Source organism: Ranitomeya variabilis, chromosome 6 (assembly GCF_051348905.1).
Source record: "Ranitomeya variabilis isolate aRanVar5 chromosome 6, aRanVar5.hap1, whole genome shotgun sequence".
Lineage (NCBI taxonomy): Eukaryota > Metazoa > Chordata > Amphibia > Anura > Dendrobatidae > Ranitomeya > Ranitomeya variabilis.
The window spans coordinates 447,955,712-447,969,741 of NC_135237.1; the positions used below are offsets into that span (position 1 = coordinate 447,955,712).

The following is a 14,030-nucleotide window of genomic DNA, read 5'->3' on the forward strand; positions in this document are numbered from 1 at the left end:
CGATGTGAGAATACATAGAGGGACTGCAGACTTGTAGCTTTAGACCAGATAACCCCTTTAATTCCTCTTTTGCATATGTCTTAAAATGCCATTTTCTCTAGAATACAGCAACAGAAGATAAAAATGTATAGATTGATTTACATTTCAAAAACCCTGCATGTCCCTGTAAGTGGTTTGGGGGGAGTTGATCTTCCTGACAGATTCCCTTTAAACTGCATAAACCATTTTAAAACAGATCACTTAGACCTGATGAGACCTTGGAAATCCATGTCAGAATGGCTGTATAATCCCAATAGCAAAAATGAGTATTTTATGAGTCCGACGCCAGCACGATTCAAGATGTCCAAGGTCAGATCTCAGCCATCTATGTGAAATCATATGTAATCATGTCGGTCGCTTTTGCATTGTTCAACCTATTGGCAGAATCACTTGTACTGGGATTGAGTAACCGATAAACATTACTGAATTGCTGTTCACAGTGCAAAAGAACATTTGGTAATTGCTTGTGATATAATTCCAACCAAATATTTGGAAAAGTGACTGCAAAGACATGGCTTTAGTTGTAGAGCAGTATTTCATTGCCTGCTCATCAGTGCACTGCTTGCAATGAATGGCACAGAGAAGCTGCCGGATAATATCTTGCATTGTGAGTATTATCAGGACCTCACCACTGGCTACCTGTGCACTTGCTGTGTGGAGATGCAGGCTTCCTTGTCACCCTCCATGTCAGGTTTTGTGACTTGTCACTAGGGGAGTGTCTGCCTGTAGATGGAGAGCAGAGGCAGAGAGCAGAACTGCAGCTGTGTGGAGAGGAGCTGGTGCTGATGAGGCTGCTGGGATGCTGCTCCACAGTCCAGTGCAGGCAGATGGCAATAGCAGGGCTGCACTTCCCATCTCCTCGCTGGGGCTGGCAATGACCGCTGTCTATTCTTTGCTGAATTAAGCAGCAACTTCCAAGAAACACTCTCTGATCACAAGGAGAAGGGCTGACTCTGGCTGAGAATGGATTTGCAGGCTGAGAAGCCCTTAGAATAAGCAGGATGAGGCTGAACACGTTTTGGAATTAGATTACCAATCTATAGGAGTGGATGCTTTCACCTGTTCCCAAGGATTGCTACATTATCCCTGCTGACTGGTAAGAGCAAGTGATTATAGTGATTTTCAGCTGGGTGCTGGGGTCTCCTTGTGTTGTATTTTCCTACATGTAATAGGAAATCCTGCAGGTTTCTAGCACTCACTATAGCCTTGTTTTCCAACATGATGTAGGATGCAGGCAGCAGTGAGGGTCACAGACTCCGACAATAGTTACTGCTTTCTTTCCAGGCTCCATCACATTCATCCAACATTCCAGCTGACTGTATGCAATGTGCATTCAGCATAGATAGCCAGCAACACTCACCTGTGCACTGCATGCTGCTATACTGAGCTGTGCACTAAAGGGCCAGAGAAAGTTCTTTATAAGTCACTTCTGCATGTAGTCACTAAAGAGGATCTAATTCTATGGTGTATACAGTGTGTGTGTGTGCTGGGGACAAGATGCCACCGCTCCATATAGTAATATCAGCTCCCTGATAAATATTCAGAGGGAAACATTCAACTATAGCAAGTAAAGCAGTTATCAAGATGTATAGTGCACCAGTGACATTATACTAAGAGCTTGATCAATTCCAATCATTTGTGTAGGAGGTGTGAGAACTGTGGCGGTTCCTATGGGCTTTTAAACTTGGAAAATGATTTCTATCACAGTATGAATGTGACTGTACTGTAGCACATATCAATGCACATTTATCTATCTATCCATCAGCTACCTATCCATCCATCCATCCGCTATCTATCATATTTATCTATCATCCATCTATCATATTTATCTATCAACTATCTATTCATCATTTATCTATCTAATCTCTCTATCGATCTATCTATGAAAACATCTATATTTCTATCCATCATCTATCTATCTAGAAGAAAAAAATCGAACAGCACTGTATAGATGAATTCAGGGTGTAGGGCCCTACAAAGAAATATCCATTTGTATAAAAAAGAAAAAAGGAAGCAGCACTCCAATAAAATATGAAAAAAAGTGTATCTATCTATCTATCTATCTATCTATCTATCTATCTATCTATCTATCTATCTATCTATCTATTATCTTTCTTTCTGCCTATCTATCTCTAGCTCTCTATCTGTTAACTATCTATCTATCTATCTATCTATCTATCTATCTATCTATCTATCTGTTATCTCTCTATCTATCTATCTATCTATCTATCATCTATCTATCTTTTATCTATCAGTCCATTATCTATCATGTATGTATGTATCTATATCTATCTATTATCTATCTATGTATCTATCCATACATCCGTCCATCCAGAGACAGGATTTCTACTGCTGGACTGTAAACCCCTTCTCTTTTGAGAAGTATTTGAACAAGATTTTCTTTTCTGTGTACGGCATATAGTGAATACCACTATCAGTACTTTTTTTTATTTTCTTGATAAGTTCATTAAAAATAGATCACTGAATTTCACATTTTCAAACCTCAATTGAACCAGTGACACAAAAGAAGTCTCTGAAACAAATCATGAAAATATATGAATGGCTGGTCTGTTAGCTGCGAGATTTCCTTGAGGCGCAGCGTAGACCCTAATGAAAATGTTTGCACTGTGGAACTTGCTCTCCTATTTTACTGAGGGTCACAAGGTGAAATAAGAGGAAGTAAATCTGTTACAAATGGAAATGGGGTCTGGAACTAGGCACATAAAAAGAGGAGATCAGACTGCTGATTTAATAAATGAGAAGCCAGCCTTCTGCCTGCATTATGCTGTGTCAAGTGAAATATTTAATGTGGTGAAATATTTAGTCATATCTTAAAGCGATCTGTCCTGTCACGTTCTCTTCCCTTAGTCATATTGTTCTCATATTAATTGAAGTAATTTCTTCTTGATAAAAGAATCGTTTAATGTACAGTCATGTACATTAACTTTTCCTACAAGCAGTAATCCGTGGGGGATACTGGTGTGCCAAGTGGCCTAGTTCACACAGAAAAATAAGACCGTATTAACTGCGCCTTGTATACATGGAAGTTTTGATATATATGTGTGTGTGTGTATAGTGTGTGTGCGTATTGTGTGTGTGTAGTGTGTGTGTATAGTGTGTGTGTGGTGTGTGTGTATATAGTGTATGTGTATAGTGTGTGTAGTGTGTGTAGTGTGTGTGTAGTGTGTGTGTATAGTGTGTGTGTAGTGTGTGTGTAGTGTGTGTGTAGTGTGTAGTGTGTGTGTAGTTTTTGTGTGCGTGTAGTGTGTGTATAGCGTGTGTAGTGTGTGTGTAGTGTGTGTATGTGTAGTGTGTGTGTGTAGTGTGTGTGCGTATAGTGTGTGTATGTGTAGTGTGTGTATAGTGTGTGTGTGGTGTGTGTGTATAGTGTGTGTAGTGTGTGTGTGTAGTGTGTGTGTGTGTAGTGTGTGTATGTGTGTATAGTGTGTGTGTGTATAATGTGTGTAGTGTGTGTGTGTGTAGTGTGTGCATGTGTGTATAGTGTGTGTATAGTGTGTGTGTATAGTGTGTGTAGTGTGTATGTGTAGTGTGTGTGTAGTGTGTAGTGTGTGTAGTTTTTGTGTGCGTGTAGTGTATGTGTGTGTGTGTGTGTCTTAATATTTCTTTTATGCACTCATCACATCCGCTGCTATTAATATAAATTGATTTATATCTCTTGCTAATGGAAAACATTGTTCTTTTTAATCTCATTTTACTCATATAAAGCCATGGAAAAACAGAGTCCATTCTACGTTATTAATCACAAAGATGAATGTTATTGAATTTTTCGCTCTTCGCACATCATAACGACCAACAGTGCTAATGAGGCAATATAAAAGGTGAATAAATATCATTGTGTGTTTTTGACACAAGGATACAAGTCAGTGTACATACAAGTGTGTTAATGTGAACATAGACTGACAGGGGAGCAGAAGTGTCACGTGAATCGTTCTGTAGTTTAGTTGCTAATTAGCGTGCACGAGCATGCACGCAGTGTCTCCTACATCAATCCCACCTCCACAGAGCTTGTGCTCCATGTACTCCACAAATTATGTTACTGTAAAACATCCTTGCATGTGGACGACACAGATCATAATGACATCACGTTCCCTCAAGTAAAGAAATAGATTGAATGGTAACCAAGAGATGATTTTTCAAACACTGTCGTCAGCGAAAATTGGAAAACTAAAATAATAGCAAGATTAATAAGCAGCAAAACTACAAAGCATAACCACTATATTGCCATACTTCTCCAAAACTCAGAATAAGTCTAAGAAACCTAATGAATTTGTCTTAGCAATTTTACCATGAAAGATGAAAAAAATATGGCCCTAAGACAAAGTGGAAATTAAAAAATTGTAATGACTATACACAGCAGTACTAAAATCCACTGGTCGGACCTTATTACAGTCCTATAGCTGTAAGGAGTATAAGGTTTTATTGGTGATTTAGACTAAATTTGCATCCTAATTATCTCATACAACTTTTTATCTTTTTTCATCTGAAAATCAATTTTCATGCTTTTCTAAGTTTTGACAGACCAAGATATATTGAAATAATTGAAACCTCAATTTAGCTAGAAAAAGTAAATAATATGTCCACGGAAGAAAGAATAGCTCATTCACTAAAAGAAGCACTCCTCCCATCAAAATTATTATCCTTTTAATATATTGCAGTCATAATATTGTACAGCATTATATACTTACTATTGCTCATTTTGTCCTTCTACTTAATTCATCTGTTTTCCATTAGGTCTATGACAGCACGTGATTTAAAACTGACTAGCTGAATCCTTCTAAGCTCTATGTAGAAAAGGGAGGACAATTTTCTGTATAACTGATCAATTATTAAAAATGTCAATGGCAGGGGAGGAAGGAGCAGCGGGTCAGGAGTTAAATAGGGGAAAATATCTGCAGGGACAAGAGACTTCTTCCTGTTTCTACATAGAGCAGAGAAAAGAGAAAAATTAGCTGGGTAGAAAGGCAAAATGAGCAATTGTAAGTGCTATATAATATGATGATTGCAATAAATTAAAAGGATAAAAACTTTGATGGGAGAGGTTCTTTAAGTCAGTTTGTGAAATGTCTTTCCCTCTTAGTATTCTAGGATCATTTGTGAGCGGTATTATTGAAAATTTCAGAGCTGCAGCAACTCATCCAAGAAAAGATAGACTATGTGAAGTTACAGAACAGAGACATCGAGTACTGAGGTTCATAGTGCATAAAAGTCACCAATGCTCTGCTGACTCCATAACTGCAGAGTCCAAACCCCATCAGCACAAAAACTGTGTGGCAAGAGGCTTCATGATTTGAGTTTCCTTTGCCAAGCAGCTATATGCAACTGTTAGACCACATTCACACATTCAGCAATTGGTCAGTATTATCCATCAGTATTTGTAAGTCAAAACCAGGAGTGGGTGAAAAGTGCATAAGTGGTGACGTGTTTCTATTATACGTTTCCTCTGATTGTTCCACTCCTGATTTTGGTTTACAAATACTGATGTAAAATACTGACCGAATACTGAACGTGTGCACGTGGCCTCACAGCACATCATCAAGCACAATGCCTGGTGTTAGAGGACGTTATGTAAAGCATGATGCAAATGGACTCTGAAGCAGTGGAAACTGCTAAGTAATAAATCACAATTCTCTATGTTCCACTTAGGGGATGCATTTGGCTTTGGCAAATCAAGAAGAGCATTACCTGCCTGATTGAATAGTGCTAAATGTATAATTTGGTGGAGCAAGGATAACATTATGGGGTTGCTTTTTCGTGAATAGGTGATAACTTGCTTTCTCTGGACAAGCCTGTTAGGGAATTTGTGTAAAGGAGCAACACTCTTAAGCCTCCAGAGCTTATTTTAAAAGGAGCGTTATTCTGTGTAGATGTGTAGACCAGGAGAGCAGAGTGTTATCACATGTCTCACACTGTTAAAGCCTCCTTTCATGTAAAATAATCTCTGGGGGCAGATTAGTGAGGTGCTGGTGTAATGGGCCAGGTGACCCTTAGTCCATACAATCAAAATTCACCGCACGCTTTGTTGTTTGGGTGATGCAAGAAAATCCTATTTATTTCAAATGGTGGAAACAGAAAAATAAAGCGCAGAAAAAATTCTAGAGCGACTATATTTCATTGTGACGTTTCATCCCGTCCCAGGTCTTATTCATTACGTCGCTGTATAGCTCTGGAAATAGAAGTATCTGTGGTTTGTATAGTGATAATAATAATCTCCAGAGTGACAGAATGTACGTGGAGAGCTGTATAGTCCTCAGTGCAATATGAATATTGCGGTATGCTGTATGACGTGGTAATGGCGGCGCTCCTGCACCTTTCTGCCAGCAGTCCCTCTAAAATTTTTCCTACGCTTTGCTTATTTTTCTGTTTCCATCGATTGAAATAAATATGATTTTCTTGCATCACCCTTACAACAAGGTGTGCAGTGAATTTTGATTGCACTGAATGCCAATATAGACAGCTTAAGAGGGTTGATCCTACTGACAAATTCACTTTAAGCATTTCCTACCATCACTCCATTTTTCTTTACGAAACAAATCTTTTTAACAGTTCTAAACATAACAGCTGCATTTATGGTGAAAAAATGTGAAGGTAGCACTAAGAAACATACTGTAAACTAACTAAAATATAAAAAAAATAGGTTGCCTTTACAGTCAATCAGGTCATTTTAGCCACCTAAAAAGCCACAAGACTAGTAAAAAAATATAATTACAAGACATATTAAAAACACATAGAAAGTATATTAAAAGAGGAGGCAGAACTACATCAGAAGTGTGAACCAATTTTTAAAGTGAGGAATGGGTATATAAAGTGCAAGTGCATCATTAAGGTTACTCAGACACACATAACAATCAGATATATGCATGTAAAGTGCAAGTGCACAGTAAAGGTTGTTTAGATGTACATAACATCAAAGCAAATCAGGATGAGGGTCTCAAGTAAGAACAAGAGCCATGCAAAGAAAGATGCCAAAACAACAATGATAACTATAACTGAAGAGGTTATGGTGTGAAGTTGTCAAAAGTATATAGAGCACAAGTTACTAACCTGGGTTCATGCTGTGGATGCCATTGCCGCCCCTCACTCCAACACGCGTTTCACATGAGTTTCCTGTGTGTCTGAAGCTAATATATGGTCATTTCCTGAATTGTAAAGTGCCTTACACTTTGAAACTCTTTGAATAAAAAATGCATGTTTGAATAAATTCCTGAGAATTGACATGTTCTATATACAGCAGCGTGGCAGGTATTTATATGTTTTATCATAAAAATCACATGCAATATGTATCTCCTGTATGGAATCCAATTTTTTTGTGCACTCATACACTTGAATGGGTGAGTCTCATCCAATATGCAGAAGATACTAGTACATGCTGCATTTTCTTTTATATGGACACTCTGTTCATGTGTAAAAACTGTCATCTGAACAGCCCAAAAGAATTACATTGATCAGTGTGTTGTCCGACTTTTACTTGGATAGCATGTGTCCAAATAATATACTTGTGTGAAAAAGCTCTAAAACCTGTTCAGTTTAAAATGTACAATAGATTCTCTTTAGGTTGGAATATCCAGATTTTCTAAAATGAAAAAATGCTTGACATTTGCCCTGCCAATTAACTTCATTTTTCTCATGTGAAAGAAAATAACAGACCTATTTTTTTGTGTTTTGGATCAGACTTTTATCAATGTTGGGTCAATATGTCAGTTTTCACTGTCAGTGATTTTCTCATACTGAAAAATATGGCAAAGCTTTTCCTACCCATTGCTCTGTTATAAACAGAGAGCACATGTGCTCAATATGGATGGCATCCATGTGCTGTCTGTGATATTCATGGACTTATAGATTGGTCCATGACTGATCAAAATTGGATGTATCTACATGATTCTTTCGGACATGCAGTCTTCAAAAATACAACATAATAGACTACAATGGGTACATGTTCCGTGAAAACATTTATTGGTTATGTATGTCGAGAATGGACATCTGCATGAGGCATTCGTTTGTATAGTTTTCTTGAAGATGGAACAGTTTTTGCGCTGCACACCATCTATTTGTGATATCCTTCCTTCACAAGGAGGTTTTCTTAGGAGCAAGAAGCCTTTTTTCCTATGTTATGTCTTTGTGGACACATTGACAGGCAGGAGAGAGTGGATGGAAGTGTATAGTAGGGGCATTTTAGTCACCATCTTGAGTGTACAGTCTTATTTTTCTAGCTTGTTTGTCTGAGTTTTACACCAAGCCTCTTTTTCATTATCATTTATTTGGCAGGAGTGTTAACATTTTGTCAGTGTCTGAGATTTATATTTGTGTGGTTGCTACGTCAAAGACTTAATGTGGGCGTTTGAAGATAGAAGCGTGTACTCGTTCCAAGGTGCCAGATTTAGACTACACAGAAAATGCTCGCAACATTTCTTCAGTTAAAACAAATAATCAAACGTAAAGTATATGTGCATGGCTAATTATATACATTGTAACCATAGTTATTCTTCTGCTATTTAACCAGAATGGGTGTTAAAACGTGACACCCTAAAGTTACCTTTGATAATTAGGAGCATTCTCATTCACTTTTCATATTTTAAAAGGGTTATCTTCCACAAATTAAAAGGGTAAAATTGTAAAGTGTTTGTAAAATCAAGAAACTTTGCAATTTACTTGATATACAAAATATTCTCCATTCTCAAGAACCAAGTGAGTTTTAATTTTATTGTTTAATGTTTGTTGCCAAGGTTACTGGCCATCTTTAGTTTAGCAATGGTGGTTAAACTTGTGCATTGCTCACGAGTTCAATGTAATAGAGCTTTTATAAGACTTTCTCTGATGGTGGCCACCGATCCTGGCAAGCTACAGAGCCACTGTACATCTCTCATGTGTACCGTTAGAGCCAGTGGTGCATATTTCTACTTATAAAAACTGTTAATTGAGCAGAAGCATACTCTCCTCAGCAACCGGTAAGGCATGGCAACGCACCCCTGCTTCATAGGATGTGACACAACCTTTTAGGCCGGTGTCACACTTGCGAGTGCAATGCGAGAAACTCGCACAAGTCTCTCACATCAATACATGGCACTGCCACTGGCACTCGGAACCGGAACGTTCAGCTGCATACAAATACATGCAACCGCACACTCTGGTCCTGAGTGACGACGGCAGTGCCAGGTATTGAGGCGAGAGACTCGCTCAAGTGTGTCCCCAGCATAAGGCTTATCTACATTTAAAGGAAACCAGTTGGATTTATCTTAAACCACAGCATGAATAAGTTATGGGTTCCCACATTGCAAATATCTATTTTTTACTATGAAATTCTGCATAATTTTAGCAAAAACTTAGTTTGAACAAGAACAAGGAATATTGAGACTCGGACGATTAGTCAATGAAAATATATAGAAATCTGGACCTCCAGAATAGAGTGAATGAAGACAAACTTTATGAAATATGGGCCATCTTGGTATGTTATCATGATGTTTCAGTCAGAACATTTATCAAACACCTAGGTGTGGAGGACCACCTGTGAGGATAATAGCACAATGAAAATGGCTGACTGCTCTCTCCACATAGCGACGGCAGTAGTCCTCTCTTCTTGAACCATTTTCCATACAGATGGTCCCCCACTTCTAGGGGCCGTTAATAAAGGTCATTCTGACTGAAACATCATGACCACATGTAATAAAATTTGTCTTCATTCATGCCAGATTTCTATTCTATTTTCTATTACTATGGGGTTTGACTCTATCCAAGCACCCAAAAAGAATATCAGGAGTGCCATGTTTCTGATTATTTGTCAGTGGGGCAGGGCCTTGCCTCCTCTGTCCATCCCTCTCAGCTAGATTGACAGATCTCTCCCTATGCATTCTTAGGGAGAGACCTGACAGCCTAAATGAGTGGGGTGGGTAGAAGCTAGTTGTGACCTTCCATGGTGTCTAATCTTCTTAGTCTCTTCCTTCCTTTCTAGCCTGTTTTCAACTAGGCTTTCTCTGAAATGAAGAATTTCAGAATGAAACGTAAATGTTTGCATTGAGTAGCACTTAAATATGTATTATAGTATTTATATTGTCATTTTCACCTCTTCACTGGCCAGAGAAAAATATTTGCCCCAATAAAAATTAGATGTTTAATTGAAAAAAGCCAAATTGCCAAATTACAGTACATTTCTGTACAGTTTTTGATGTCCTATTCATTTTTCAGCTAAAGCCCAAAGTTTTCTCAACAGAGCTATGATGGGTATGTCAATTTGGTTTACAAAATGATGCCATCAAGTCTTGGTAGGTCTTTTTAAACTTTAAAAAGACTCTGTCAGTGGGATTTAATTTGCCCATGTATATGTGCATGTAGCTTATTTGAAGACAAGACCGACAATCCTTTTTCATGGCCAGTCTATTCTTGCTTTCCTGAGATATTAGCACATTAATGTATGTGTAAATTAGGTTGTAAACCTCATGCCTCTGTCTCAAGCCTTCTCCTCCTTTATACCCCACCCAGCACTGCCTCCTGCTTTTTGACTGTCTGCTCTCCCCTTTTAACTGAAGTCACAGCAAAGAGGCTGTCAGTCAAGCAGAAAGAGGCTGTACTGGGTGAGGAACAGAGCTGGAGTGGCGGAGGCAACAGATCTACATCATCATTTGCATAACAATCCAAACTCTGATTTAGTAATGTAGGAACTGACTGGTCCTGTAAGGGTATTGCTGAACTAGAAAGAGCTACATACACTTTTGACAGGTGAAATCTTGATGATTGATTCCCTTCAATGTAGTTTTTCAGAAATCAGAATTGGTAGACAAAACAAAATAAAAGTAAAGAAGACTGTAAAACCCAACTGAAAAGTAAAAAAAGGCTGAACTGAGTTCAGGTTATAAATTAGTAACATCAGTCAAGGTGTGCTGAAATAAGGTTGAAAATGAATCTATTATAATGGTCCCAGCTGCAAAAAGTATAAAAACTAGGGTGATGGTGTCTTTACAATTTTCAACTCCTGAGTGAAACAAAAACAAAATAAAATAAATGATTTACGTGAACCTGATTTACTTCTATCCCATCTTCCCTAAATTATATGTATATTTACAAATTGATGCTTCTGAGAAGGAAAGACAAAATGTGATGTTCAATAGCTGTTCAAAAAACCCTCGAATTTATACGACAGCGATATCAGTAATGCAGTAACCATACCTATAAATAGTGTAGATTACCACTTGCAGAGCGCTTTTTCATTCTTGTGTTTGCTGACATTCATGAGTAATGTTGTAAGATCTGTAACCAACACCTGCATAAAACATACTCAGCAGTAAGCAAACAGTTTTCATCTCGAGATAACGTATCTACTCTGTATTTTTTATCATTCCGTAAATGTTGTTGTGCCTGGTGTAGACCGATAATGCTTCTTTACTCAAGTTGTTAAAGGTGTTGATGAGAGTTGAAGAAATGTAACTAGAAATGCCGTAAGATAGAAAATCACACATTACTCGCTTGGTAAATCACCCAACTGTTCAGCACCAGTCCTTTGGTGATCCCCATTGGTTTTTACTTTTAGTCATTTTCCCAGGATGTCGTAGATCTTAATGAACACGACAGCAAATCTCTCGTCTCAGAGGTGATGTTAGTTTGTGCAGCATCTTTCTGCTGTAGTTACAGATTTGATGCAGTGATCACATATATGAATATATACAAGTGCTTCTCACAGAATTAGAATATCATCAAAAAGTTAATTCATTTCAGTTCTTCATTGCAAAAAGTGAAACTCATATATCAATATATTACAAAAATTAATCCGATCGGTAAACGGCATAACAAGAAAAAAAATCTAAATTACGTGTTTTTGGTCTCCGCAACATTGCATTAAAATGCAATAACCAGCGATCAAAAGATTGTATTTATAACAAAATGGTATAAATAAAAATATCAGCTTAGCATGAAAAAAATAAGCCCTGACCCAGCCCCAGATCACGTAAAATTGAGACGCTACGGGTATCGGAAAATGGCGACTGTTGTTTCACCACTTATATGAAAAAGAACATACACATTTAGTATCTAGGAATTTACAATGGCCTGGAGAATCATAATGGCAGGTCAGTTGTAGCATTTAATGAACATGGTAAAACAATTGTGGAATTGCACTTTTTTTTGCAATTCACCAATCTTTGAATTATCAAATTTCCAGTATACTATATGGTAAAACCATTGGTGTCGTTCTAAAGTACAACTCGTCCTGCAAAAAAACAAGCTCTCACATGGCCATATTGACCAAAAATAAAAAAAGCTATGGGTCTGGAAGAAGTGGAGCAAAATACGGAAAATCAAAAACTGAAAAACCCAAGTTGGTGAAGGAGTTAATAATATATAATATTACATTTATTTTTTTATTTTAAATTTAGCTTTGTGGTCATCACATTTACACTGACTCTGACTCCAGTTCCAGGGCTCTGACTTTCACTCAGTACATCACGGGTCAATTTTTTTAAAAAAGAAGTGAAATATCAGTGGAATAAAATGAAATGTAAAGCTATATCTGCAGTTATGGCTTCTGACATCAAAAGCAATCCTATCCTTCTCACATGCCATTCTTCATGTTTTTATTTTACACAGTATGGCAGAATCTTTGTTGTTCGCAGAACATGAAGCCGTCAATCTGCAAACACTGTGTTGATGCTTTAACTTTATTTCAAAGAAAAATATTGAATTTTTTGTGCTCGTGAAAGCTATGAACAAGAATTTAAATTGAGAGGGCAGGAATGATATGAGGTCAGGTGAGACCCATTTGTCACTTTATAAGTCAATCTCCTTGATTTTGTCAGCCGTAACCGCAGCTGATTGTTGATGCCTGTACATTATTTTGTCCGGTTTGTCTCAGGCCACCGGCATGTAAAGTGTAAAGGGTCAAGGAGCGGTGTGCATGTTGTCATGTAAGCGACTTGAAAGGAAAATTTCTTACAATGTTAGAAAAAGAAGAGAAACTATTTTCTCTGACCTTGGCTTCTGCTCCAGCACTAAATCGTTTTCTATTATATATTGCAACCTTTTCCTTTGTCAGTAAGAATGTTTTCTTCTATATTAATCCCTTCCTTACCATGGCTCTGCAGCATTTTAATGCATTATTTTTACAGCTGCAGTGTGTAAATTATATCAAGCAATAGATCCAAAAAGTAATGTGTTTATCAAACTAAGAAAAACCCGTCTGTTCCATTTTTATCCCATGTATGGGGGAGTGAACAGAAAAACAAACAAATCAAAAAATTGAAAAATGAACAATGTTTATTAATGACAATATAAAGAGAATAAAAAGCTTTGTGCCAAAATTGAAAAACAAAAAATCAAGTTACTATATGTAAGGTGGCCTAGTAATGGTTCTGACCTGTACAGTACATGGACTGGGTATAACACCCAATTATCACATCATATATGATCAAAAAGCCACCATTAGACATGAAATAAAACCTCTCATGATCCTACTCACTTGTGTGTGGAGTCTGTGCTATTTCCCCCAACCCCGATGCGCGTTTTGTCCATACTTCTTCGAGGGGCGTCTCAAGCAGCCCTTGATTGATAGATTTACCTCTACCATGCATACTAACCAGTGTGTTTAAAGGAGTTAGTAGCCTTATGTGTCCTTCATATTTTGAGGTTACTATAGGTTTAATTTTATTCCTGTGTATTTCAAATTGTCATTAATAAACATTGCTCATTTTTTCAATTTTTTTATTTATTTATTTTTTCTGTTCACTCCTCGATACATGGGATAAAAGTGGAACAGACGAGTTTTTCTGTTTTTTGCGGTGTGTAAATGTAGAAAAGTGTTACAAAAGATAGGAGATATCATTCTCATCTGTAAGATGAAAAAGAGAAGTAAATAATTTATGCTTGCTCATATATCTAACAATTAGTAATCATATTATAAAGTATTTGTTAGGATATATTCAAATGTTGCCGTTTTATGCTTCAAACAATGTATTTTTTACCAACAAAAAAAATTGCACTATAGCCACAATTTG

At 37.3% G+C, this 14,030-nt stretch overlaps 1 protein-coding gene across 4 annotated transcripts in view; it reads left to right on the forward strand.

Annotated features, from left to right (window-relative positions):
• The first annotated feature begins 552 nt into the window (after window positions 1–552).
• Window positions 553–14,030, forward strand: part of SNTG1 (syntrophin gamma 1) — a 1,080,379-nt gene continuing 1,066,901 nt past the window's right edge. For 3 of the 4 annotated variants that reach the window (XM_077270477.1, XM_077270479.1, XM_077270478.1), the window contains exon 1: window positions 799–1,135. The gene's annotated coding sequence lies outside the window, so the exon portion shown is untranslated. Of the gene's footprint in view, window positions 1,136–14,030 lie in introns of all 4 variants that reach the window. The other variant, XM_077270476.1, reaches the window with a different exon arrangement.